The 27,562-nt window shown below is 39.6% G+C and overlaps 2 protein-coding genes across 10 annotated transcripts in view; both read left to right on the top strand.

The window, feature by feature from the left end:
• LOC126957105 (prothymosin alpha-like) overlaps positions 1 to 27,562 on the top strand; it is a 1,190,772-nt gene that overhangs the window by 1,076,502 nt on the left and 86,708 nt on the right. The window contains exon 1 of one of the 3 annotated variants that reach the window (XM_050794557.1): positions 16,655 to 16,665. The exons of the other annotated variants lie outside the window; for them this stretch is intronic. The gene's annotated coding sequence lies outside the window, so the exon portion shown is untranslated. Of the gene's footprint in view, positions 1 to 16,654; positions 16,666 to 27,562 lie in introns of those variants that run through there. 3 annotated transcript variants of the gene reach the window in all.
• Positions 1 to 27,562, top strand: part of GRAMD2B (GRAM domain containing 2B) — a 111,641-nt gene that overhangs the window by 49,364 nt on the left and 34,715 nt on the right. The gene's annotated exons all lie outside the window — the stretch shown is intronic.

Below are 27,562 nucleotides of genomic sequence, written 5' to 3'. Positions count from 1 at the left end.
CAGCACCTCTAAGTCTCTGTTTCATTATCTATAATGGGGAATACTTAAGTCAGCTGTTTGATACAGGCTTGCTTTGAAGTTTACATGGGAAACATAAGAACAGACACTTTTCAAAAGAAGACATATATACAGCCAACAATCATGAAAAAAGGCTCAACATCACTCATCGTTACAGAAATGCAAATCAAAACTACAATGAAATTCCATCTCACACCAGTCAGGATAGCAATTATTAAAAAGTCAAAAAATAACAGATGCTGGTGAGGTTGCAGAGAAAAAGGAATGCTTATACACTGTTGGTGGGGGTGTAAATTAGTTTGACCATTGTGGAAGGCAGTGTGGCAATTCCTCAAATACCCAAGGACAGAAATACCATTCAACTCAGCAATCCCTTTACTGGGTATATACCCAGAGAAATATAAATTGTTCTTTTATAAAGACACATGCATGTGTATGTTCATTGCTGCACTATTCACAATAGCAAAGACATGGAATCAACCTAAATGCCCATCAATGATAGACTGCATAAAGAAAATGTGGTACATATACACCATAGAATACTATCCAGCCATAAAAACCAGATCACGTCCTTTGCGTAAACATGAATGGAGCTGCAGGCCATTATCTTTAGCACACTAATGCAGGAATAGAAAACCAAATACCACATATTCTCACTTGTAAGTGGGAGCTAAATGATGAGAACACATGGACACATAGAGGGGAACAACACACACTGGGATCTATTGGAGGGTGGAGAGTGGGAGGAGGGAGAAAATCAGGAAAAATAACTAATGGGTACTAGGTTTAATACCTGAGTGACAAAATAATCTGTATAACAAACCCCCATGATACAAGTTTGCCTGTATGACACACCTGCATATGTACCCCTGAACTTAAAATCAATGTTAAAGAAAAAAGTAAAATAATAAAGAAATGTACTTCACCTAGTGCCTACATATTATCAGCTCTCCATAAACTGTAGCTGTATTAGTCCTCATTTTTTAACATCTGGGATATGTTGTGGGGTGGGAGTGGGAGGATGACATAAAGTGTAATTAAACTAAATGGTCAAACTTCAAAGAGGTCAAATGCTTACAGTAGCCTGCAGTAATGTTCCGTAAAGTGACCCTGAGGACTCTTGTGACAGCACCTGAGCATTTCTTTGAATCTAACCAGGTGTGTTGGTTTTTACTTTATGCTAAAAGGATCTCATGCCATGAGTATTTTGTGACCTTCCAGCTAATTTAAATATTGCTTACTGATTTGGTGTTATATATTTGTTGTCCAATACTTCTATCCATCAACCACTGATTCCACATTCTGCTTCCTGGACCCTCAGCTTTAAACTGCATTTTTGTTTCCATTTGCTAAACTTCAACAGAACTGTCCTTTAACACCTTTCTAATTTCTAAAATGCTCAGCTTTAGCCACTTTGCACATTTTCAAATGTAATAGAGCAAAGATCCTTGAGAGGGATTCCTCCTCAGCCACCTTAATGACTGCTTCTTTATCCTTAAAGAGGAGTGTTTTATCCGAAGTTTGATTCGTCACCTTGAGAAGAGAAGCAGAACCAACTTAAACTACATTTCCTAAAGTAGAATAATTTACATTCCCTAAGATGGATATATGTAGCCATCATTGGTCACTCCATGTGTGTCAAAGGTTTCTGTATTTATAATGGACATGATGTCCCAAGGTGCATAGTATTTGTAACAACTTTATTGAGATTTTACCTCATAAAATTTACCCATTTCCAGGTATAATTCCGTGACTCTTAGTAACATTACCAAGTGATGCACCATCACCATGACCCAGTTTAAGAACATTTTCATCCCTCCAATGAGGTCCCTCAGGTACATTTATTCTTAATCCTTATTTCAACTCCCAACCCCAGCTCTAGGCAATCACTATCTACTCCCTATCTCTATAAATCTGCCTTTTCTGGGCATTTCATAGAAATCTTTGTTCCATAGGCTTGATTTAAAGACAATTAGATTAAATCTTTTACTAAGCCTTTTACTTTATAAATATATGTCTTTTCACAAAAAAAAAAAAAAAAAAAAAAAAAGGAAAGAAAGGGCTTTCATGTAGCAAGAGCAACAAGATGGGTCATAAAGACAGGTCAGTTCTTTATACTTTGTAACAATAAACATCCGTTGAATGTTGACTAAGTGACATTCATACTTAAGATTTTGAAAACTTCCCAAACCACAACATCAAAGATAACTCAGGCTGCGATATTTGGGTACTTTTTTTTACGACCTCTTAAAATTTTGCATCTAATATTCATTACTGGTTTTTTTAAGTGACACCTGGAACATAATCTTCCCATATGTGTTGATGTTTCTTAAAGCAATACATGTAAAAAGCCAGAAAGCAAAACAATATAGATAGATACAAAATGAAAAATGGAGACCTTCATCCTGTCTCCTACCTTACAGTTCCTTGTCTCAAAGGTAACACTTTCCAACGTTTTGGTCTTTTTTCTTATGCTATTGTCATTTTAAGGCCAGAATCAAGTTTTTTGTTGATTAGTTTCCTTTTTTTTAGACTATCCAACTTCCGGTATACCTATAAATGTGTTGAACTTGGCGACATGAAGCATCTCGTGAGATTGTTATGATTAAGTGTGATCACACAGTATCTGCACACCATAGGAGAGCTCAATAAGTGGCAGGCATTACTCTCAAATACTGTTTTTTCCAGGCTTCTGTGCAGAATAGTTATCCACCCATAAAATGAATTCATAGTTTGAACAGTAGTCAACAAACCCGTTAGAATACAATCTGATGGTGATGACCTTAGTAAGGTAGACCCCCAGTGTTAAACAGAGGAATTGTGACTGAGCCATCCTGCCAATTCATTTTCTTGATCTCTTCTGTTCCTCTCTTCTAATCTGGATGATCCTAGACAGACCCCCTAATTAGATGAGGTAGTGATATCTGGGCCACCCTCTGAACTATTAAATATGGGGCACAATGGTGATGAGACCTGTTTTAAAAAGGAAGAGACCAAGGTGAGAGAAATGGAAATGTGAAGTTGGAGAAAGTGAGTAAAGAGATGAGAAAATAGAAGAGAGTTGGGAGAAGAGAGGGGGAAATAATACTGAGTTATATTGAAAAGAGAAAGAAAAAATTGGCTAATTTACCATTAACCTACATAATCTTCCTGTTCTGCCCTGGAAGATATTCCTTCTCTTCTCTCTGTATTCTATTCTGTGTCTTGTCTTAGGCAATAAAATGGGGTATTGACAAGCCTCTTCTTCCCTAATGGAGATTTTTGTTTTGTTTTGTTTTTTGTGACGGTTGATGATGACCAGAGAGTCTCATTCTGTCACCCAGGCTGGAGTCCAGTGACGTGATCACAGTTCACTGCAGTCTCAGCCTCTCGGCTCAGGTGGTCCTCCCACCTCAGCCTCTGGAGTAGCTGGGACTACAGGCATGCACCACCAGGCCTGGCTATTTTTCTTATTTTTTTGTTGAGACAGGGTTTCACCATGTTACCCAGACTGGTCTTGAACTCCTGGATTCAAGAGATTTGCCCACCTCAGCCTCCCAAGTGCTGGGATTATAGGCATGAGCCACCGTACCCAGCCCTAGTGGAGATGTTGATCTGTGTATACATGTTGGTGTTTTCTTAAAGTCCATATATATCAGGTGTATGATTATATCCAATATTTGTTGTCTTTCACATTATGCCCAGCTTGTGCAGTGAGTTAAAAACTAGGAAAAACCTTGGAAAAACAGTATGCTAATTTTTGTGTCCTTTATAATAATTAATAATTAAGGATTATTTTCTGAAACAGTTGTGTTCCTACAAATGATTCTGAAACCTTTAGTGTGTATTGCTGTAAAATGTGTATTGTGAGTTGAATTGCTATATATCGATAGTGATGAAAAACTATCAATTCATCAGAACAACTTTTATTATCACTACATTTTTTTCTGTAATTCATTAAAAAATAACACCTCATTTGATCTATTTAATCCTTAAATATTATGCAGGATGCTCTGCGTACTATACGGTGTGGTCCCCAAAAAGCCTATGTTTATTGTTAAGAATATATTTCTTTTCCTCTGGCTCTCCCTTCTTTCCTTAATAACAAAGTTGCATAGTATATAAAGTTGGACCTGTCTTGATATGAAGTTGGTAGATTTCTTAGGTGTGTTCTTGATTTAATCAGGATCTTTTCTGAAAATTTTACAAAGAATCACAGCACCTTTTCTCAAATTCTAAAATCACAAAATATCAGACCTTGCATCAGAATAATAAAAAGCATATGAGCTAAGAGAAAAGCAGTATTTGACAGTTGATGATGACCAGAGAGACTTGATTGAGTACTCAACTGACATTTACTAAGTACTCCTGTGCCATAGGTACCATGCTAAGTGTCTTAAATATCACCAGGATGAAACATGTAAAGCCTTTGCCATAAGGAAAATGGAATAGAGAGGAAAGGAATATTTTGTTTTGAGATTCGATCTTCTTTCAAAGAAGAAACTAAGTAGCTCCAGAAAATATGTCAAAGCTTAGACAAGATGAAGTAATATCATTGCTATTCATTAGACACTATTCAAAGTGCTTTTACAGATATACATATAATAAGGTAGGTACTATTTTCATCACATTTTATATGTAGGAGAGACACAGTGACTTGCCCAAGTCATAACAACTGTTAAAGTGTTGAAGTCAAAATAGAAAGGCAGGCAGTCTAAACTGAACCAGCCTCCTAAAATCATTCATTATACAATCGCACTAGATTTAGGAAGGGCAAAGATGCAGAAGACAAAGTATCTCCTGTTAAAGTCTGTGCAACCCTGCCTAGCTCTCTTAACTTTTGTATGTGTGTTTTCTAATCTTTATAAAACAAACACTCATTTCCATTCTACAATTCTAACATTGAAAGAATTTATAATGCTCTGTAGAAGACAAGATTAGCTGTCAATTGAGCACTTGTGCTTTCTCTGTATTGTCAAACAGAGGTACCTCTTTGGATACTTGCATATTCATCTGTGCTCCAACCTAGCAGTAGAGAAGTTCATTTTTTCGGTTGAAGCTCTACATCGTAATTGGCACAGCAGTCCTTCATGGATTCCAATTTTTAAAAACCATAAAGGGGTTCTTCTTTGCACAAGTACAGAGTGTTTCTATAAAGTGATGTGACTGATGTGTTTTAAAAGCATGTGAATGTTGTATCTTTAAAAGTAGTCACCAAAGAAACCCAAGAACTTTTCCAACAATGCTGCAATTGCACAAAATCTTCTTGAAATTCTTCTTGTAGTGTTACTTTCAAAGCCTGGAGCCAATTCTTGCAATAGTCATAAGGTTGGCAAATCTTTCGAGAGTGAATTCAGGTTTTGAAAAACAACCTGGAGTTATTTGAAGCCAAATTTGGTGAATAAGAATAGTTTAAACATCTTTAAATCACTGTGGATAAGATCATTTTTTATCAAAAACAAGATGTGACTATAAAATAAGACTGAGTTTCTGGCAATCCTTAATAAACTAATTTCTATACATCCAATTCAACATTTATTACTTTGTAACCATATTATGAAAATAGTAAAATTTTATAGTGATTATTCTTTTTCAGTGTTTATAATATACTCAGGTAGGTGTTGGTGTGTCGTAAGTATTAAAAATTATTTTTAAATTAAAAATTATTTTTTAAAAATGTCCATGAGCTTAGGCAGTGAAAGTTCAGCTATCACAATCTTCTTGTACTAGCTTCTACTCTATTGCACATTATGGTAATTTGTGTAGAAATCACACTTTCTCAAACCCCCTGCCCATATTCCAAATGGCCTTTCTTTCACTGTCTATAAGACACTACCCCTGACTTTCCCACATGATAATTATCAATTTTTAGCATTAAGCTTTCCATTTTTGTCTGGCACCTGATAGTTAACCTCTGTTAGCTGACTGGTTTACTCCCTGAGACGTTCCTGAGCATACCGACGGACAAGCATATTCTCCTGTTCTTGACTTTGGGTCAGAATGGACTCATTAGCACAGCAGTGTTACACAACACTTTTGATCTAAGATCTAATTTTAACACTATACTGTTCAGTAACTTTTAGGTGCTATGTCTTCACTCTTCTCTAATCCAAAATAAGTAATTCAGCAAGCAGTCACCTAGTGCTTACTCTGTGCAGGGAATACAAGGCTAAATGAGGTGTGTGTGATGCCCTTTAAGAGTGTCCAGTCTGGGGAGAGGGGAACGGGACGCATTCCCACATAACTAATACCACGTGATAAGAATTCCACAGTAATTAAATGTTGTGAGGACAGAGATGCAGGCAATTTGTGTTTCGTGGGGTGAGATAAGAGGTGCTGTTTGAAGTGAGGTTGAGGGACAAGGAAGAATGTGCCTTTAACTGGAGGGAGAAAATTATTTCAGGCAGAGGGAGGAACAAGGAAAGGATACTTGAAAGTTCGAATGCATGTTCTTGATGGGCACTTACGGGTCTCCTGTGGCGTGACTGGCTGGGGCTGGGAGGACTCGCAGTGAGAGCAGAAGAGGGAAGGACTCGGAGCCCCCGGTTAGGTGCCCCCTCTTGCTTTGCTCTTTCCTCCTTATACAGCTTTGGCTCTACTACTGACTCTTTGAAACTTTAGGGAAGTCGTTCTCCTCTTTGGTCTTCAGTTTCCTTCTCTGTAAAGAGAGAGGGCTGAATGACCTGATTTGTTAGATCCCTTCCAACCTGAAGAGTCTTTAAAGAAACTGCCCTACTTCTCTGCGCACTTCTGTAGTTTTTGTATAAAGAATTCTATCGGACTGAACAAACGAAGGAAAGCCTTTTTAATATGAGTCCTTGCTTTCTTATGTGGTTTGTCCCCTTTATTTTTTTTATTTCCTTTTATTTCTTTCCCTAGGTAAACATATACCTGTTTAAGGTAGGACTGCCACTGGAACATACCTAAACTATCCTCTTACATGTTTATAGAGACATATCAGCATTCACATTGCATCAGACAACCCCACTTTCCCACAATGCCTTCTGGATTGGTTCATAACAGAGATGCCTAATGGGGTAACATAATTTAAACCTGTAACACAAATGGAGACCAAATTCATTATTGGCAGAGGTGCAAGCTTCTCTGATATACTTAATGTCTGAAAATAATCAAAGGTTGTACTTAAATAGAGAATACAATTTTAGGTTAAAAAGCCCTTTTCCTCAGAAATGAAATTGGGGAATACCTAAGAGATACCAGTTTCCCACTTGAACTTAATAATTATATTCGCATTTTAATTTACTTTATATTCATTTAAGTACTGATATTTCCACAATAATTGAATTTAATGCACACTTTTTGAGGACCTACTATTTTTAGACATTATACTGTGTTATAGATTATTAGGATGTATTAGGCATGAACTGTGTCCCCTAGAACATTAGGCCCAGTGCAGTGACTCACACCTATAATCCCAGCACTTTGGGAGGCCGAGATGGGAGGATCACTTGAGGCCAGGAGTTTGAGGTCAGCCTGGGCAACATAACAAGACCCTGCCTCTACCACAAATAATATAGAAATTAGACGGGTGCGGCGGTACAAGCCTATCGTTCCAGCTGCTTGGAAGGCTGAGGTGGGAGGATCGCTTGAGCCCAGGAGTTCAAAGCTGCAGTGAGCTCTTATCATGCCACTGCACTTCAGCCTGAGGACCCTGTCTCTTAATTAAAAAAAAAAAAAAAAAAAAAAAAAAAAAAATCAGTTGGTCAGGTTCACTATAATTTGAGCAACATCTTGCTATTACATTAACTATGAATTTCAATCTACTGTGCTATGTACAGGCATTTTTAAGAGAATAGTGAGGAAGAAACTAGCCCAGCATGGGAATTGAATGAAGGCCTCCTGGAAGAAATGATGATATCTGAGAGAAGTTTTGAAGGAGGAATAGGAGTCAGTTGCCTACTCTGCCAAAAAGAGACAGAAATCATTCTAACTGGAAAAAGTAGCCTAAATTAAGACACAGTGATGTGAAACAGCCAGGTGACTATTAAGAATTAATATTACTAGAAGATAAAATGTATAAACTTGAAGGGCAGCACATCAGGCAGAAGCAGTAGGATGGAAGAAGGTCCCAGAGGACATGTTTTTGTGATGAGAAGGAGGTTTGGTTTATCTATAAGGCACAGGGGCCACTGACAGGGTTTACCCAGGGATGTGATATAGCCAGGTTTGAGTTTTTTCGAGATAATGCTAGTGACAGTTGCAGATAGATTTGTTGGAGAACAAAGCAGGAAGCAGGAATTAGCTGGCTATGAAACAATCCAGGTAAGATTATTCTGGTAGGGGAGGGGGAGAATGAGTTTGAGAAATTTTGAGGAAAAATTGGAAGGACCAGGTGATGGAATGGATTGATAGAGCAAGGAAGCCAGAATGACTTAGTTTTTCTCTTCAGAAAGGCTGTGTGGATTATGATGCCATTGCATTATGCCATGGAAGGAGATTTGGGGTATTAAAAAATTAATTCCCTTTTTTAATAGTTGTAGGATAGAGTTTAGAGCTAGCAGATAGATGTGGCAATTGTTGGCCTATAGGTGAGAGTTAAAATAATGAGAGTGGCTCCAATTTCCCAATAAGAAGAGTAGGAAACCAAAGACAGAACCTGGGAATGATTCTGTGTTAGGATGAAGGTCAAAAAAGGCCACAAAGGTGATGGGGAATAAACAGCACAGCAGAGAATAAAACAAAACAAAAACAACCAAACAAAACAAAACAGAGGAACAGAATCATGAGAAAACAAACAAGGAAAGGAGAATCCCAAAAGATAGTCACCAGTGGCAAGTACAACCAAGAGCAGCTACTAAACTGCCCTTGGCATTTGGAAATAGAGAAATCACCAGAGAATCTTTCCAAATAAATTTTAGTGGCACGATGGTCATGAGGGCCAGACTCTGTGGGTAGATGGGAAATGAGGAAGCCAACATAGCCTGTGTAGACTTTACTGCCATTTCACATAATCCCTCACTGTCAATGCCTGGCTTACGTCACGGCTCAGATTGGTGCATACTGGAATCTTCTTCGTCAATATGGCGTCTCTCGTGTCCCTGTATGTCTGCCTGTAATCTTCTATCCTTCCAGTTCTCATCCCTTGCCATTCTCACGACCTGTGCTTTTCAGCCTCAGAGAGAAACATAAGCTCTTGATGTTTCCATGTTCTCCTAGCCTATCAGCCCCTTCTGGACTTATTTCCTAGGTGGCTCAGGAAGCTATGTAGGCTTTAAGAAGTTTGTCTGAGAAGTGAAGAAAAGAGAGAAAGGTAACTGGAGGAGCAAAGTCAATGAAAGGTTTTGTTTTTTAGGTGAGAGAGAGCCTTGTGAGCCTGTACATAACCTCGGAGAAACAGCCTGCAGAGAGGGAGAATATGAAGGGGCACACCCGATAAGTGCTAGAACAAGCCCAGAGGTGTCAGAAATGGGCTTGAACATGAGTAAGAGGCCTTGCCTTCTCAAAGTGGAGGAATGAATAGATGCAGTCGATGCAGATATAAGTAGAGGTCTGGGGAAGAAATGTGGGTGCTCTCGTATAATGACTTCAAGTTTCAGTTTTCTTAGTGAAGTCATGACAAGGCCCCTTTCACCAAGAAGGATGAGTTGTGTTTCCTCAGGGGCTTGAGGAACATGGAGAGTGTTTAAAATACGAGCTGATGAAATAAAACAGGATGTCCAGGCACCGTTGAGGGCCCAGCAAAGGGACTGATCTACAATAAAGATAAATAAAGATTTTTTTCCCTACAATGTGCTCAGAATCTTAGTATTAGAAGTTTAAAAGGGTGATCTTGCGATTTTATCTGAGTGGCATGGCAGAACGATTAGCATGATTGGAAATTAAGGGTGAACAATCACATATATGGTCACATATATGGTCTGAGCTGCCTCAGGAAATAAGTCCAGAAGAGGTTGATTGATTGACAATGAGACTATGGAAACATCAATAGCCGATGCTTTTCTCTGAGGCTGAAACACACAGGTGGTGAGAATGGCAAGGGATGAGAATTGGAAGGATAGGAGATTACAGGTAGATATGGGGACATTAGAGATGACATATTGACAAAGAACATTCCTGTACACAGCAGTCTGAGCCATGATGCAAGCCCGGTGTTTGACCACAAGGGATTATGTGAAATGTCAGTAAAGGTTGTTGGTGATAAGGCCATTATTACTGGATGCCATCCACATGGACATTTAAGAGTCCATGTGCCAAAGTCCTCAAGAAAGAAGTATGTCAGAGGATGAATGCAATAGGAACACTAAAGACAGTGTATCAAAAGTAACCTGCAAGACGTTGGACTCTCCGTATGTTGAAATATATAGATATTTCATATATGTCTACTTGTTGAATACAGATAAAATTGATTGTTTCTTTGTTTTTGGTTTTGCTTTTTTTTTTTTTTTATTTTTTTAGACAGAATCACTCTGTTGCCCAGGCTGAAGTGCAGTGGCACGATCTTGGCTCACTGCAACCTCCACCTCCTGGACTCAAGTGATTCTCGTGCATCAGCCACCCGAGTAGCTGGGATTACAGGCACATGCCACCATGCCCAGCTAATTTTTATATTTTTGTAGAGATAGGGTTTCACCCTGTTCACCGGGCTGATCTTGAACTCCTGACCTCAAGTGATCATCCTGCCTCAGTTCCCAAAGTGCTGGGATTACAGACACCACGCCTGGCCAAAATTGATTGTATTTTTGAAACTCAAGTGAACAAACACAAAAGCAATTCGAAATAATAGTACTTAGTAAGCTGACTGATTATCAGAAAAATTATAAAAGTCAATGATATGGTTTGGCTGAGTCCCCACCCAAATCTCATCTTGACTGTAGCTCCCATAATCCCCACATGTCATGGGAGGGAGTCAGTGGGAGGTAGTTGAATCATGGGAGCAGGTTTTTCCCATACTATTTTCATGGTAGTGAATAAGGCTCATCAGAACTGATGGTTTTATAAAGGGCAGTTCCCCCTGCACACGCTTTCTGGTCTGCCACCATGTAAGATGTGCCTTTGCTCCTCCTTCACGTTCCACCGTGATTGTGAGGCCTCCCCAGTCATGTGGAACAGTGACTCCATTAAAACTCTTTTTTTTTTGTATAAATTACCCTGTCTTGGATGTTTCTTCATAGCAGTATGAAAATGGACTAATATAGTCAATTACCTTTCTTAACTACAATAAAAAGTTAATAAAATAAATTGGAGAAAGAGTTATAGACTAGCATCCAAAAATATAAAATACCCAGAAATCTATTTAATAAGACTTCAAGTAAAACAACACACCTACTAAAGGAGAAAACTTGAATAAATGCAGTTTACCTTCCTCAAAAGGAAAACTTATAAAGCATTTCTTAAATGTATAAGTTCACTGCAACTCCAAACAAAATCTCAGTGACTCTCTTGAGAAAACATTTCAGAATGATTCTAAAATTATTCTGAAAGACTGAAGCATTCAGAAATATCCAGGTCAAGTCTGAATAATAAAAAGATAGACCCACAGCTTATCATGATGAAGCTATCCTAATGAAGGTTCAGAAGGAAATCCAAATATATCTGGAGGTATTTTCAAATCCATGGGGAAAAGATGGAACAACTGGTTAGCCATTTGGGAAAAACTAGAGCTGGAAATCTACTCCATTCCATAATTAAAATAAGCCCCTGATCTATCAAGTATTTAGACACAGAAAAAAAGAAACCACAAAAGTACTAGAAGAAAACAAGAACTACTATATAATATGGAAATAGGAAGTCTTACAATGCATGGAATTAAATTCAGAAGTTATAAAGGGGAAGATTGATAAATTTAACCAAAATGAAAAAATTATGTGAGATAATAAAATAAGGCATTACAAAGGACCGTCAATTCTGTATTAGATTAATGAACTACACATTAACACAATGGTATATTTTGTAGCATTCATGAAAGGTGGCATTTATCTCTAATCATGGGGGTAGAATAGTCTCAGGACTATCTTCGACTTTTTTTTAATTGCATAAAACATGTATAAAATGATCCTATTATACAAAATTCTATATTGACATTTCTATTTATTGAAATAGGCCTGGAAAAATGTTCCCCAAAATGTTAAAAATGATGATATTCTCTAAATTATGTTTTCTTATTTTTTTTTTTTTCGTGGTGTTGGTAAGGTTTGAATTTTCTAGAATGAGTATGTATTATGGCAGAGGAAAAAATATTTAAAACATAATTATGTATATTTTTTTCTTACAGTTAAGATCCCCTACTTTGCAGATGAGATAGATACCTTTTAGACATTAAAATACTGTTAGCTGGGCTTATCTGAAATGTAACAGCATGAAGACAGCTTTGTAATGTTGTAATCATTGTCCCTGAAATTAAGTCTAACTTCATACTGTGAAATTAGGTACATAGCCTACATAGGCTCTGGGCTATGGATTGCTCCAAACTACAGACTGGGCCCTCACTGGTGCTGCAGAGGAAAGCAGGCTGTTTGCAACCACTTTCAGGATTGACTCAGGGCCCCCCTCCTCTACTTTGTCACCTTCACACTGTTTCAATGTTTATCTTCCTAGCCTTTTATAGCCTGAAAACTATGCAGGTGCTCAAAGGACAATCAGTAGGCTCCCAGCCTTTCTCCTCTTCTTCCCATACTCCTTCTCTTTATTTAGGCCATTTGATCATGCCATACAAGGGAGAACTATAAATAATAATGCTGGCACACAGCAACATTTCACAATTACCATTGCAATGACTAGTCCTGATATAAGATTTTTTTTTTTTTGCTAAAACAGATAATATGGTTTTAATTCTAATGAGCAGAGCTCCTCCAGTGAGGATTTTTTTTTGGAATATAGGAACCAGCTCATTAGAGGTTCTTGATAAAATATACTTCTGAATTGCAGGCATTTCAGTGGTAAACAGGAGACAGAACCTACCTGATAGTTGTGACAGTCTTAGATGGTCACAGGATTATATCTGCTGAAATCTGTTTCCTCACACTAAAAATTTTCAAATCAAATCAAAACACTTTTTTTCTGGCTAAAATAAATTTTTAAGCCTTGTTTTAGTGTATTTGTGCATACCTTTTTATGTAAAAAATCTATGAATGTTACTAAAGTCTCACAACATCCTAAGAAGGAATTATTATTCCTAATATGCCTATGAAGATAACTTCAACAAGAGGGCTAACTATCCCACTGAATACCAGACACAACAAAAGTAAAAACAGATAGGATTTGAATTCAGCACATTAACCCACTAACTCCTAATCTCATCTTCACGTTCTTCACCTGAATATTTACATCAGTCATGATTTTGAAGCAAACTCATTCAAACCCCTCCCTAAAATCCTAAAATGCTTTTTTTTTTTTTTTTTTTTTTTTTTTTTTTTTTGAGATGGAGTCTCGCTCTGCCACCCAGGCTGGAGTATAATGGTGTGATCTCGGCTCACTGCAACCTCCGCCTCTCGGGTTCAAGCAATTCTCCTGCCTGAGCCTCCCTAGTAGCTGGGATTTCTGGCGCCCACCACCATGTCCAGCTAATTTTTGTATTTTTAGTAGAGCTGGGGTTTCACCATGTTGGCCAGGCTGGTCTCAAACTCCTGACCGCAAATGATCCACCCGCCTTGGCCTCCCAAAGTGCTGGGATTACAGGCATGAGCCTCTGCACCCGGCCTAAAATGCGTTTTCTAATGTGTATTGACATGTATGCATTATAAAACTTCTAGATTTTTCTGTGAGCCTCCTGCTTAAAATCCCTCTCTAAATATTTCCTTGAAATCTGGTCTAGTTTAAGATACCATGTACAACTGGTGTCTCAAAATTAAATATGGTCTCTATTACTTCCCTTCTTTAAAGATTTTTTTTTTAATCAAAATCTATGATTCTACAAAGCTCATTGTAGAAACCTTGACAAACACAGATCATAGCAAAAAATAAGATAAAAAAACACCAGTAATTGTATTTCCCAAAGAAAACTCAGATGTGGCTCATATTTTGATTTTGGATAATATATCTAACTAATCATCCAAAATCCAAAATTACTAAGTATTTGGAAACTTCTTTCCTGAAGTAGCATTACAGATTGATGGTTAATGGGGATTGTTTTTCCAGTAGTACTGAAAAACTTACCAGTCTCTCCCAGCCCTCCTTAGAAGATTGCTGGATGAAAGTAACAATAGTAATTGACTCGTTTCCCACTTAGCCCAGTAATCTTGGCTTGGTTGACACTCAGGTCAGTAGTTCCAAGATTTTGGTGGGTATAAGACTTAAGTTTTTAAAAGGTCTGAAGTAGACCTAAGAAGTGAGTTTTTACAAGGCCCGTACCTAAATGGTTCTGACATAGAAAGTTCTTAGGCCACAGTTTGAGAACCTCTCGTTGATGGAGTTCACAGACTGATCTTTCAGAAACTGTATGGCTCAGGCGTACCTGAAATGACTTTTAATGGAAGAGAGGAAAATTCGTCAGCTTTATTTATATTCTCACTCCTAGTTTTAGTAAGTGTTGTTTCAGTCTGTGTGTTTCTCTGCACAGCCAGGGTCCTATTAATTAGCTAAAATAAAACAGGGCCCCTGCAGGCAAAACCCTGAGGCTTCAGAGTCCTCTCACATCCTCTTTCACTATCTTCCTTCCCTTGTGTCTTCAAAGACATCTTTGCCCAGTCGCTGTCTGCTCTCCCCACAGAGATGCTGACATTGAACTTTCCTGCACAATAGTTTTCTGTCTTTTCTCAGTAAAACTGGCTTTCTCTCAGCTGTGATGGAAAGACTCCATCAGTGATTTCATGCGTGCATGTTGTTATATCCATAACAGGAAACAGTGAGCTGTAAAAGATAGAGAGGCCGGCCAGGCGCTGTAGCTCATGCCTGTAATCCCAACACTTTGGGAGGCTGAGGCAGGTGGATCGCCTGAGGTCAGGAGTTCAAGACCAGCCTGGCCAACATAGTGAAATGCCGTCTCTACTAAAAATACAAAAAATTAGCTGGGCGTGGTGGCGGGCACCTGTAATCCCAGCTACTAGGGAGGCTGAGGCAGGAGAATCCCTTGAACCCAGGAGGCAGAGGTTGCAGTGAGCCAAGATTGCACCATCGCACTCTAGCCTGGGCAAAAAGAGCAAAACTCCATCTCAAAAAAAAAAAAAAAAAAAAAGGACTTCCAGCACTCCACCACCACCAATCCTGGCCTACCTTTTCCAAAGAAGATTATTCCAAGAGAAAAATAGGTGGAGCACACTGGGGTAGGGGGCCAGGGTGGTGGTAAGGGAATTTATGGAATTTAAGGACAGGAGCCCTTCCCATTATCCCCCACTATTCTGTGCAGATGTCTGTCTGCCTTAAGAACAAGCTGGCCTTCTAGCTTAGAAAAGACATTTCTTCACTGCCCTCTCTAAGGTAACTTGCCTATTTGGTATCTGAAGCCATTCAAGGAGATGGTACGAATTATTGTTTTGTAAAAGCCTTTTTTTTATGAACCAAATTCTGTAGACTTTTTGTTCTAAGAGTTGGCAAGAACCTTTTGTAAGGATAAGGGGACAGGTGCCCTTTGAAGTATATGTTTATGATTGATCAATTCAGAGAATCTAATACTTTTGAGAGAGCTGATTTTTGCACCTAGAATTCCATTTTTTGTTTCAAACATACTGTTCATCTTTTAGATCTATACAGAATTGTTACAGACCTTGTAAATTATCCAAGATAAATGAGCATATTCACATGAAAACCCGGACAATCTTTTTTTCTTCTCCTTCTTCAACTTTTTAGTTCAAGGGTACATGTGCAGGATGTGCATGTTTGTTACATAGGTAGACCGGTGCCCTAGTGGCTTGCTGCACCGATCAACCCATCGCCTAGGTATTAAGCCCAGCATCCATTAGCTATTCTTCCTGGTGCTCTCCCTCCCACCTCTCCTGACAGGGCTTAGTGTGTGATGTTCTTCTCCCTGTGTCCATGTGTTCTCATCTTTCAGCCCCCACTTATGAGTGAGAACATGCAGTGTTTAATTTTCTTTTCCTGCATTAGTTGGCTGAGAATTGTGGCTTCCAGCTCCATCCATGTCCGTGCAAAGGACATGATCTCAGTCTTTTTTATGGCTGCATAGTATTCCATGGTGTATAATGTACCACATTTTCTTTATCCAGTCTATCATTGATGGGCATTTGGGTTGATTCCATGACTTTGCTATTGTAAATAGCGCTGCAGTGAACATACTTGTGCCTGTATCTTTATAATAGAATGATTTCTATTCCTTTGGGTACATACTCAGTAATGGGGTTACTGGATCAAATGGTGTTTCTGCTTCTAAGTCTTTGAGGAATCGCCATACTGTCTTCCACAATGATTGGACTAATTTACACTCCCACCAGCAGTGTAAAAGCATTCTTTTTTCTCTGCAGCCTTGCCAGCATCTGTTTTTTCTTCACTTTTTAATAATCGCCATTCTGACTGGTGTGAGATGGTATCTCGTTGTGGTTTTGATTTGTATTTCTCTAATGATCAGTGATGTTGAGCTTTTTTTCATATGAAAAACCCAGATAATCTTGAGGGCCAGCACAGCCTGAGGACTTGCTGACACAAAGTATTGATGGGCCAGAGGAAGTGGGCAGCCTGGCTGTCACATCACCCCCTGTGTCTGCTGCTGCTCACGTTTCTCTCACTGTCTCTTGGGTATGTGGTGGGGGGGTTGGGGGGGTGAGGAGGGGGTGGGAGGGCAGATTAAAGAGGAGCAGCTGCAGCCTGAGGCACAGACAGGATGCAGAGTGGCTCCATCATCCCACCTAGAGTCATGGACACATACCCACTTCGATACATTCTGTTCACAGCCATAATTCCTTTCATGCTGATTCGTGTCATTGGAAATCTCTCTTCTTCAGCTTCAAGCTGAATCCGACTTGGGTGTTGAGACTGGGGAATGGCATTTCCATTTTTTCCTCTCTTCAGGACAGCCAGAGCAGGAAGGGCAAGAAAAAAGGGATGCTGGTACCTGGTGATGTCAAAGTAGGTAGCTCCTAGTGCTGTGCTAGCAAGAGCCATGTGGGCTAGTGTGAGAACAGGAACTCTCCCAAGTCCCCCACTGGGTAACCAGATACCCAACAGTGTGCCTAGAGATGCTTTAGTCCACTCTAATCCTAAATACTACTATGTCGTGCTAATAGTTTCCCTGAAAAACAGCCATATTTCACTCATTTTTAAAAAATCAATTACAATTTTGTCTTAAGGTTTGATGTTGGTATTGTGTTTATTTTTTCAAAGTATCTTTATCTTCTAGAGTTATACACTGCAATAATTACAGATGAAAAGATAATACGGTCTGGGATTTGTCTCAAAACCAGTAGGAGGTAGGAGTGGTGGGCTACAGGTATAAAGATGAAACAAGATCGCCTTGTTTATACTATTCTGTCTACTTTGTACATGTTTTATGTGTTATAAAATGTTCATAGTAAGTGGTTTAAAACTTTAAAAATCATTTATGAAAATAAGTGGGTACCCTTATTCACTCAGCTGTGCTGTAAATTTCATATTAACCCCCCAAAACTAGACCAGTCTGAGTGTTTCTAATAAAATCCAGCAATAACCATGACTGATTTTAAAACATTCACTGCTTCTCTTATCAACAATGCCTAGCTTCATTGGTCATGTAGAAAATGCATACATTCTCCAAGCTTTTAAAAATTTAACAACAACAACAACAAAAAAAAAAAACTCTGTGTGTTCTCAATTTGACTAAGGTGTGACAGAGAGCAGTTCTGTGATGCAGGCTGTGAGAGGAGGATCTGGTGTGGAGGCGAGGAAACCAGGGCCCTTACTAAGACACTGAAATATGATAAACATCCTTATGAAGATGCCACTCCCAGAAACTGGGACGTGAGCTACTCTTAGGAAGCCACAGACCATGGAGTACAGATTATTCTCCTGGAACCTTCTCCATTTTCAAGAAGGCATAAAACGAAGGAAAGCAATCCTGTTTTCTTTCCATTTCTTGGAATCTAATATCTAAGCATTGCCCTTTCAACTCTAGCAAAGTAAAGCAAACTCAGGCATGGTGGCCCCTCCCAGCAGTAATTATGAGATCATTTGGCCTCAGTAACCAGGCAGACTCCACTACCTTTCACCTAGTTTTGTGGGAAGAAATGATAAAGCTCCCTCGATGGAAATGTTCCTTCTTTAGCCATAACCTTCACAGGATCCATCTGTCTAATGTTTGTCTGAAGGTATTGGAAGGGCAGGCTGTTGCCTCACCAAAAGCATCCTCAGTAGTTTAGTCTACTGAACTATGGGGGGTTGTTCCAGAACAGGATCCAAACCCCAGCAGAAAACTCCTGGCCTTTCCCATGCCAGTTTTCCCAAACCCAGGAATTCCAAGTGAAGTACATCCATTCCTATTGCTATCTATACTGTCTGGTGTAGCCAAAATGGGCTCTGGGCTAGAAATCAGAAAGCCTGGCCTTTGGAGCTGGTTTAAGGAACATGAAGTCCTTAAGGTAAACGAATTGAACCCCTTTGTGGGGATACAGAGATGTGACAAGACCAGGATCCTGCCCTCCAGAGGCATATGGTCAAAGCAGGGCAAAGACAAGTAAACAGTAGCCCATTTATAATTTTTTTTTTTTTTTTTTTTTTGAGACAGAGTCTCACTCTGTTGCCCAGGTTGGAATACAGTGTGGCATGATCTTGACTTACTGCAACCTCCGCCTCCCAGGTTCAAGCAATTCTTTGGCCTCAGCCTCTTGAGTAGTTGGGATTACAGGCATGCACCACCACACCCAGCTAATGTTTGTATTTTTAGTAGAGAGAGGGTTTCACTGACCAGGCTGGTCTCAAACTCCTAACCTCAAGTAACCCACCCGCCTCAGCCTTCCAAAGTGCTGGGATTACAGGTGTGAGCCACAGCACCTGACCCCATTTGTAATTTTTAAACAAACCATATACTAAAGTGATACAGTTTCCATGACAGTCACAGGGTACTGGAAAGGAGCACAAAGAAGAAGAGGTCAGTCCTTAGGACCCAGAGGGGGTTGGGGAAGTCGCCAGGTATGAGGTAACCCCAGCAAGAGCTATATCTTGAAAGATAAGCAGTGCGTGCAAGGGACCACAGAGAAGGCACGGCAGCTCAAGAGGAGGGTGCTTGGGGGCAGCATGACAAGAGGTTCAAAGCCAGAAAGGGAGGCTTCACATTGCAGAGGACCTGTTTGCTGTACTCATCTTCAGCTTTATCCTGTAGGCAACAGAGAGCCAAAGGGGTTTTAAAGGAGGAGAAGGAATGATGTGATCATATTTGGGCTTTGCAAAGATCACAGAGCAAAGTGATCTTCCATACAGATGGAAGGAGGAGAGGTCACATATAACTCAAATGAGGTAGGGAGGTATAGTGGTCCAGGCAGGAGGCATTGAGGACCCTAGCTAAGTCAACTAAATGAGGGAAAGAAAAAGAGGGGACTTAACTGGAAAATATTAAGAAGGTAAATCTACAGGTCTTGGTGTCTGGCCGGGCTTGGAAAGAGAAGGCTGGTCATAGTATGCGAGTAATAGAGGCTTCAGTCACCAAGACTGGAGTTGTGTGGGCCCTCAATGAACTCATTTTTGTTTCCCTATTTGTGAAATGTGGATAACACCTATCTTACATGCCTGCCTCAAACATCTGTCTAACATGCCTGCTTACATGACCGCGTGAGGGTTAGTGTGGTATCGTGCTGTCATGGGTATGAATGCTCCTTGAATGGCAAAGCACCATGTAAATATAAAGTCATTCAGGAAATCCAGTAGAAAGGAGTGGCAAGGAAGAGGGAAGAGTCAGAGATGTGTTTTCCAAAGCAACACGTTTAAAGTGCAGATAGAGAAAATGCATATTTATGGTGGGAGAAATTAAGGACAGTAAATAAAGATGTCAAATATAAAATTAAAATCTTTTAGATCCACTGCTTATTTCCTTGAAAGAGGTACTAACTGTCATGTACAAATTAGATTCAATCTAATTATTCTATCCCATAAAAGTTAGCTATATTTAAGATATTGGGGTAAACATTTTAACAGCAGTGAAGAGTTATCACTAGTTCCACAATTATTTCCTATGTTGATACTTGTAATAATTAAAATCATGTATAATATATTTTTACATAACAATATGGAATAATTCTATATTGTTGACACTAACATGACAAACCACATGGATACATTCTAGGGAAAGCCAAATACAGATATGAGACATTTGCATTCTTGGTAGGTTAACACCTTTGAAACCTCGCAATCTGAAATAACTAAAACTACACTCTCTTTTATTTTTTGCCATGGGATATCGTGAACTTCTTTTTCCTTACGTGTGTCTCATTTGAGGGTGTTTGGGTTAAACCAAAGCCTTTTACATAAAACTGCTTTCACCAATATATAGATATATTCCACCTTTTTAAAGTGACAATGTCTTTCTTCTCTAGAAGTTGAGTCCCATTAATTTTTTATTAGAAAAAGAATCCTTCGCTTTCATAATACTTGGCATTTAAGCAAAGAGAATTTTCACATGTGCTGCTGACGCCCGTGTTGATTCACTTGGTGGGATATGGCCTGAGACCTGAACCTGGCCTCTGGGAAAGTCCTGTATGTCACATCCTGTGAACACCCTAGTCTGTCCTCATATGTGTGCGGCTCTGCACTGTAAGATCAGAACACAGGAGACTGAGGAAGTAGCAATGCGGACTTTGAGTGAGGGAGAAACAAAGGCATAGGTTCTGGAACTATTTTGGACCCCCGTAGTAACTTTTAACTCTGCTACAACGCCCATGTACTTGGTCTTTTAAGCTCTCTCTGGCTTTTGATACCTTTTTTTTTTCCTCCTACATGAACAGAAGACAGAGTTACAGGAAATGAAGGGTATAAGAGGAAAGAAAGAGCTATAGTCATCACAAATGCCAGGGTGGCAAGAGGCAGCTCTTCTTTCAGGGGCTTAGCTGAGGGCCAGAGGAGCACAGCTCGTCTCCACGGGGGTGGAGAGGGGTGTCTCAAAACAAAAGCAAACATTTCTCTCTTCTAAGTCGGCTTCTAATGGCCCTGGTTTTTGTCTGTTTTAACCTAAAATGTTATTGCACTATTAATAGGTAAAAAATTCTCTTCTGACCACATACATGTATTTCTAGCATAATATATTCTCTCTCTCTCTCTCTCTCTCTCTCTCTCTGGATAAAATTTATTAGCATATTAGCATAAATATAATTTTTGTAAGGTCAGACAAGAGATTTGAAGTGTAATTCAAGGGGAATTTGTATTAACATAACGAAACATTCTGCTGTGAAGTTGACTAGCAATGCCTCTCTGGGTTATCATTTCTGACTCATCCCATTTCCTTTCTCACCTATCACCTGGTCCTCATTCATTCTGTGTCCTAGAAGAGAACCTCTAAAACTAGTGTCAGTCCATTCAGCCTGCTGGAAAAAAAAAAAAAATGTTGCTCCCTGTGTCCCGGCCAGTCTGGCTCTAGCCTCAGCTCAAAGGGACCCAGGTACAGCTCTGGCTACCACTCCATAGGGTGCAAGCTATAAGCCTTCACGGCTTCCATGTGGTGCTAATCCTGCAGGCACACAGAATGCAAGAGTGAAGAAGGCTTGACGACTTCCACCTAGATTTCAGAGGATATATCAGAAGGCCTACATGCCCAGGCAGAAGCCTATCATGCAGCGTAGCCAACACAAAAACTCTACAAGGGCAGTGCTGAGGGGAAATGTGGGGTTGTGCCCCCACACAGAGTGCCCACTGGGGCACTGCCTAGTGGAACTGTAGGAAGGGAGCCACTGTCCTCCAGACCCCAGAATGGTAGAGCCTCTGGCAGCTTGCACCCTATATCTGGTAAACCCACAGGCGCTCAACTCCAACCTGTGAGAGCAGCCAGAGAGGCTGCACCCTGCAAAGCTGCAGAGACAGAACTGCCCAAGGCCTTGCGAGCTCACTCCTTGCACCAGTGAGCTCCGTGACTTGGTCTTGAACTTCCAGCCTCCAAAACCATGAGAAAGAAATTTCTGTTGTTTACAAGTATGTTAGTCCATTTGCATTGCTATGAAAGAGTACCTGACACTGGGTAATTTATAAAGAAAAGAGCTTTAATTGGTTCATAGTTCTGTAGGCTATACAGGAAGCATAGTGTAAGCAATCTCAAAAGAGATCGTTTTGGAGCTTTAAGACTTAATGACTGCCTTGCTGGGTTTCAGACTTGTGTAGGGCCTACTTCCCCTTTCTTTTGGCTGACTTCTCCTTTCTGGAATGGGAATGTTTATCCAGTGCCTGTATCACCATTGTATCTTGGAAGTACATAACTTTTTTTATTTTACAGGCTCATCAGTGGTAGGAGATGAGTCTCATATGAGACTTAGGACTTTAGACTTGATGCTGGAACAAGTTAAGACTTTTGGGGACTTTGGGGAAAGTACGATTGTATTTTGCAATGTGAGGATGAGATGTGAGGGGCCAGGGACAGAACGATATGGTTTGGATGTTTGTCCCCTCCAAATCTCATGTTCCAATGTGATTCCCAGTGTCAGAGGTGGGACCTGGTGGAAGATGATTGGATCACGGCAGTGGTTCCCTCACAAATGGGTTCACACCATCCCCTTGGTGATGAGTGAGTTCTCACTCAGTTCATATAAGATCTAGTTTTTTTGAAAGAGTCTTGGACTTCCCCTTCTCTCTGTTGCTCCCACTCTCACCATGGGACGTGCCTTCGCCTTCCACCACGATTGTAAGCTCCCTGAGGTCCTGACCAGAAGGAGATGCCGGCACTATGCTTCCTAGATAGCCTGCAGAACTGTGAACCAATTAAACCTCTTTTCTTTATAAATTACCCAGTCTTAGGTATTCCTCTATAGCAATGCAAATGGATTGACATTCTTGTAAACAACAGAAATTTATTTCTCATGGTTTTGGAGGCTGGAAGTTCAAGATGAAGTCATCAGCAAATTCAGTATCTGGTGAGGACATATTTGCTGTTTCAGGGATGGCTATATTTTGTTGGACCCTCATGTGGTGGAAGGGACTAATGAGCTCCTTACAAGGGCATTAATCCCATTCATGAGGGCTCTACCCTCATAATCTAATCACCTCCCAAAAGCCCCACATCCTAATGCCTTCACCTTAGGGGTTAGAATTTCAACATATCAATATTTGGTGGACACAAACATTCAGACCATAGCACCTGGTTTCCCTGACATTACTCTCTTGCAATACCCGTCTATCAAAAGATAGACAATAATTTTCTCATAAGTATCAGCTTCATAAACTGTCACATCTCAGGAAACCATGGCAGGGCCTGTTATTCCATCCTAAATTCAGAAGCACCATTATCCGTCCATCAGTAAGTCTAGCCCCTCAGCCACTCTATTCCTTATCATTCTACTCTCCTGGCAGTTCTCGTGCTACAGATACCACTTCTCCTTGGCATTCCTGATATATAAGTCAGTTCTTTCCTTTCTCCTCCTTTGTATACTAGTAATAGAACCTTTTATGACTCTTGCTTGAAGTTCTCATCCTCATAGTTTTGTTCTCTTTGATCTTCTGTTCCTTTAAAGTGAGGTTCCAAATTGGTCTCCTTTATGATAGACCTCACTGAGTAATGAAAATTTTCATTTTCCCTAAATATGTTTTTCTGGACTTTAAAACTAATTTAAAACTAATTCTTTCCTAAACACAGTCTTTAGGACAAAAACCTTAATCAAATAGATGTCCTCTAATATATCTTAGGTATATTAAAGTGGTTCATTGTGACATCCAACTGCTACTGGAGAAGAGCTTCAAAAAGGAATGAAGATATGAGGCCAAGGTGGGCGGATCACCTGAGGTCAGGAGTTTGAGACCAGCCTGGCCAACATGGTGAAATTCTGTCTCTATTAAAAATACAAAAATTAACTGGGCATTGTGGCACACGCCTGTAATCCCAGCTATTGAGGAGGCTGAGACAGGAGAATTGTTTGAATCCAGGAGGTGGAGGTTGCAGTGAGCCAAGATCACACTACTGCACTCTAGCCTGGGCAACAGAGCAAGACTCCATCTTAAAAAAAAAAAAAAAAAAAAGGAATGAAGACAGAAATTCAAAAAAAAAATGCTTAAAGTCTCTGCCCCTAAAAGGTTATAGTCTAGTTTGGAGGAGATATATTCAGTATATGTTTTTAGAAAGTTCGGTAGTATTATGCAATGCAAAATAGCATTCATGTACTCAGGCTGTAAATAGCAAAAGAGAATTCACTATCAGCAGCATCAATCTTCCTTGGCTGGAAACTAGGAAAGTCCATTGCTACCTCCTTGCTGCATTTTATAATTTACTTTGTTATTTTCCAACTGTGCTTGGCCTCAAAATGCTACTGCTGTGAAGTCAGTTTGATGAAGACAGTCTTTTCAAGTTTCCATATGGTTTCAAATTATTGCTCATCTAACTAATAATCAGTTTGAAAAAAATAAGTTTGCACACAATGCCAATTCAGCAGTGGGGAAAATGAAAAGACTGACCTTTTTCTCTTGCTCCCACCCGCTCTTCCAAAACTTGTCAACCACACTTGGGAAGGAGTTCATGAGATAGGTTTTGAGATAAAATTTAAGCCCAAGCCCTTTTTAAAATGCTAATTGTTTTCCTGTATTGCAAATAGATGTCTAGGCAATAAGTATTAATTGCAGAATTTCTTATATTATTGATAATAAAGAGATGGAGGTCAGTATCAAAGTGGGGATGTAATTGGATTTGTTCAGAGTCTGGTATGATTGGTTCCTGTGTGTAGAGAGGAGGGAGCAGAGGACTGAGAATCAATGCATAGAGGAAGGACAGAACATGATATAAGCACAGCCAAGGTAAGAAGACCAACATGGCTGGAACAGAGAATTCCTTTTGAAAAGCAGAGGAAGATTGCAAAACTGGAGGGTCTTGGCTTGTGTCCAGATACCTCGATCTGGTGCTCAATAGAAAGCCATTGTTGACTCTGGAGCATGACATAATGGAGGCAGTGTCTCAGGAGGATGAATTGCACATTGATGTCCCAGAAGTCTTGGAGAGGAAGATCCTAGAGATCATTGCTGTGCATTCCAAGGGTGGAAGGGAAATCACTGCAGCTGCACCCACTCTCTACTGTTGACTTCATCTTAAAGCAGTGACAAAAACCCTTGGGGGCTGTTTGGTTACTTTTTAAAAAAAAATAAGCTAGTTTGAGTTGGGTTTCTGTCTCTCCAGAATCAGAATCTTAACAATTAATTGCTTTTTGGAGTTAAATGAGTTGCCTTAGGCTTTCAAAGAGACATAATACTTTAGGAAAACAGAATTAGGAATAGATACAGAGGCAGGAATGAATCACACGATTGTTCATGGGACAATGACTTGTCCACTTTCATGAGAACAGAGGGGTCTTCTTTGAGACCATATTAAAGAGGGTACTGGAGCCAGATGGTGGCCTCTGCTAAACCATTTCTCTAGCACTGCTATTGCTGCTGGTGTTTAGGTATTCATTTTTGCTACAGCAGTGTGCTTGAGACTCAATGGAATTAGTTTCCAAACTGGCAGAACCCCTTCTCTGCAAAATCGGATATTCTTTTTATTGTTGACATATTTGGGGCTCTTTTGGTTTTTTTAGATACAGTTTTCTACCTGCTATCAATATAACATCTATTATGTCTCAAACTAAATTTACAAAATCCTTCCCACCAAACTACAATTTCTCTTGGGTTCTCTGTAACTGTTAGTGGCAATGCCATCCTCTCCATCCCCCAGATAATCTTGGTGTTCTCAGATGTTCCTCTCCATTGCATGCTCTCCCTAATCATTCCAATGTTATCTCTGGATTGTCCCTCCAATGCAGTGTCTGCTTCTTGCGTTCAGATTCACCTCCCTACCTGCCTTTCTGTTTTCTCTCGTCTCCAGCTTCCACCCTCCCTTGTTCTTGTACAAATAGGAATATAGTCCTCCAGAAGCCCATAGCTCATCAGGTCCATGATGTATAAAAGGTGGGCATTTAATATCTTGTCATTTCATTCCTTCTGTTTAAAAATCTTCAATTAATACCTGCCACCAGTCAAATGAAGTCTAAAAGTAGCCTTCTCTCGTTAGGAGTCAAACTTCACCACTTAATTTCTGCTTCTTCCTGCTGCCTGTACTTCAGGAAAAAAAGAAAAAAAAAAAACTACTGGATTTCCTTGTGAGAGTGACTTTTCCTTGTCTGCATATTTTGCTTCTGCCTTTCCTTGTGTTTCTCGTGACCTTATGGCATCTCTATGAGTCCAAATTGTATGTATCCAGCTCAAATCTCAATCCTTCCACAATAATCATTGTATACCTACAGCATTTCTTCGGGCAGAGAGGTGGCACCAACGGCTGTGATGCAGTAATGAAAGTTTTGATGTCTCCAATCCAAAGGGCTGTTTTATTTTTACTGTTTTATACAACAAATAGAAATATAATTTACATTTCTTGTACTGAAATATATTTCTGACAGCTATAATATTTTTCTACTTAACTAGAAAAGACATGGTGCCCTCCCCACACACAAGGGTGTCATGCTTATTTCTTCCACACAACTTCTCTGAGTCTCCTCTTTACAATTAGAAGAGGTTTCTGAATTCCTTAGACACCTTCTTTATGACACAATATCCTTTACGACATGTTTTGTTCTTTTTTTATGTACTAAACTTAAGTTCCCAGTAAAGCCTAAGTCCTTTGAGAACATAAAATCTGCTATGAGGTTTTACACATAGTAAGAGTTCAAACATTTGAAGATAGTAAATCCACTGATTTTTATTATCCACTCTGTACCTTACATCTTTGCTACAAGGATATGAATAAAACTTTTAAAATTGTTTAAATGCTTACCAAAATACCATAACTCATTAAAATTGTATAATGATCTCAATCCCACCTCTCCCATCCCCTATCTGCCTCCTCAGTAGCTGCCATTTTTTGTTGTTGAGACAGGGTCTCACTCTGTCACCCAGGGTAAAGTGCGGTGGCACAATCACAAACCCCTGAGCTGTAATCCCAGCTACCCAGGAGGCTGAGACAGGAAAATCACTTGAACCTGGGAGGCAGAAGTTGCAGTGAGCTGAGATTGTGCTACTGTACTGCACTCCAGCCTGAGTGACAGCAAACCATTAGATAAATTGGCAAAATGTACATACAAACAACTAATTCACAAAACAAGAAAAATTTTAATAAGCGCTTAGATATATGGAAACACACTCAGCTTTACTCTTAAGAAGAAAATGCAAATGAAAACTGTAGTGGAATATTTTTTAGCCTTTTACATTTGCAAAGATCAAAAAGTTTAGCACTAGTCATGATTAAAATGATTATTGTTATTTTGTGTGCCAGCTATTAGGTACTTCAAAATATGTATATTTTTAAGGCTAACACTTTATTAGTGAGAAGACATAAACACTGTTGTATATTTGGGTGTGAATCACAAAATGTCTACTGAGGGCAATTTGGCAATAGCTGTAACGTTTTTTCTATCATATACTTTTTGATGCAGCAGTTCCATTTCCAGGAAATTATTCACACGTTATAAACATATAAGGACATTTGTGCAATGTTGTTAGTATTTGCAAAAGACTGGAATCCACCTACATGCCCCGTCAATAAGGA

This window comes from Macaca thibetana, chromosome 6 (assembly GCF_024542745.1).
Source record: "Macaca thibetana thibetana isolate TM-01 chromosome 6, ASM2454274v1, whole genome shotgun sequence".
NCBI lineage: Eukaryota > Metazoa > Chordata > Mammalia > Primates > Cercopithecidae > Macaca > Macaca thibetana.
The sequence above is the reverse complement of the archived record's forward strand: the minus strand, read 5'-3'. Positions and strand labels throughout refer to the sequence as shown.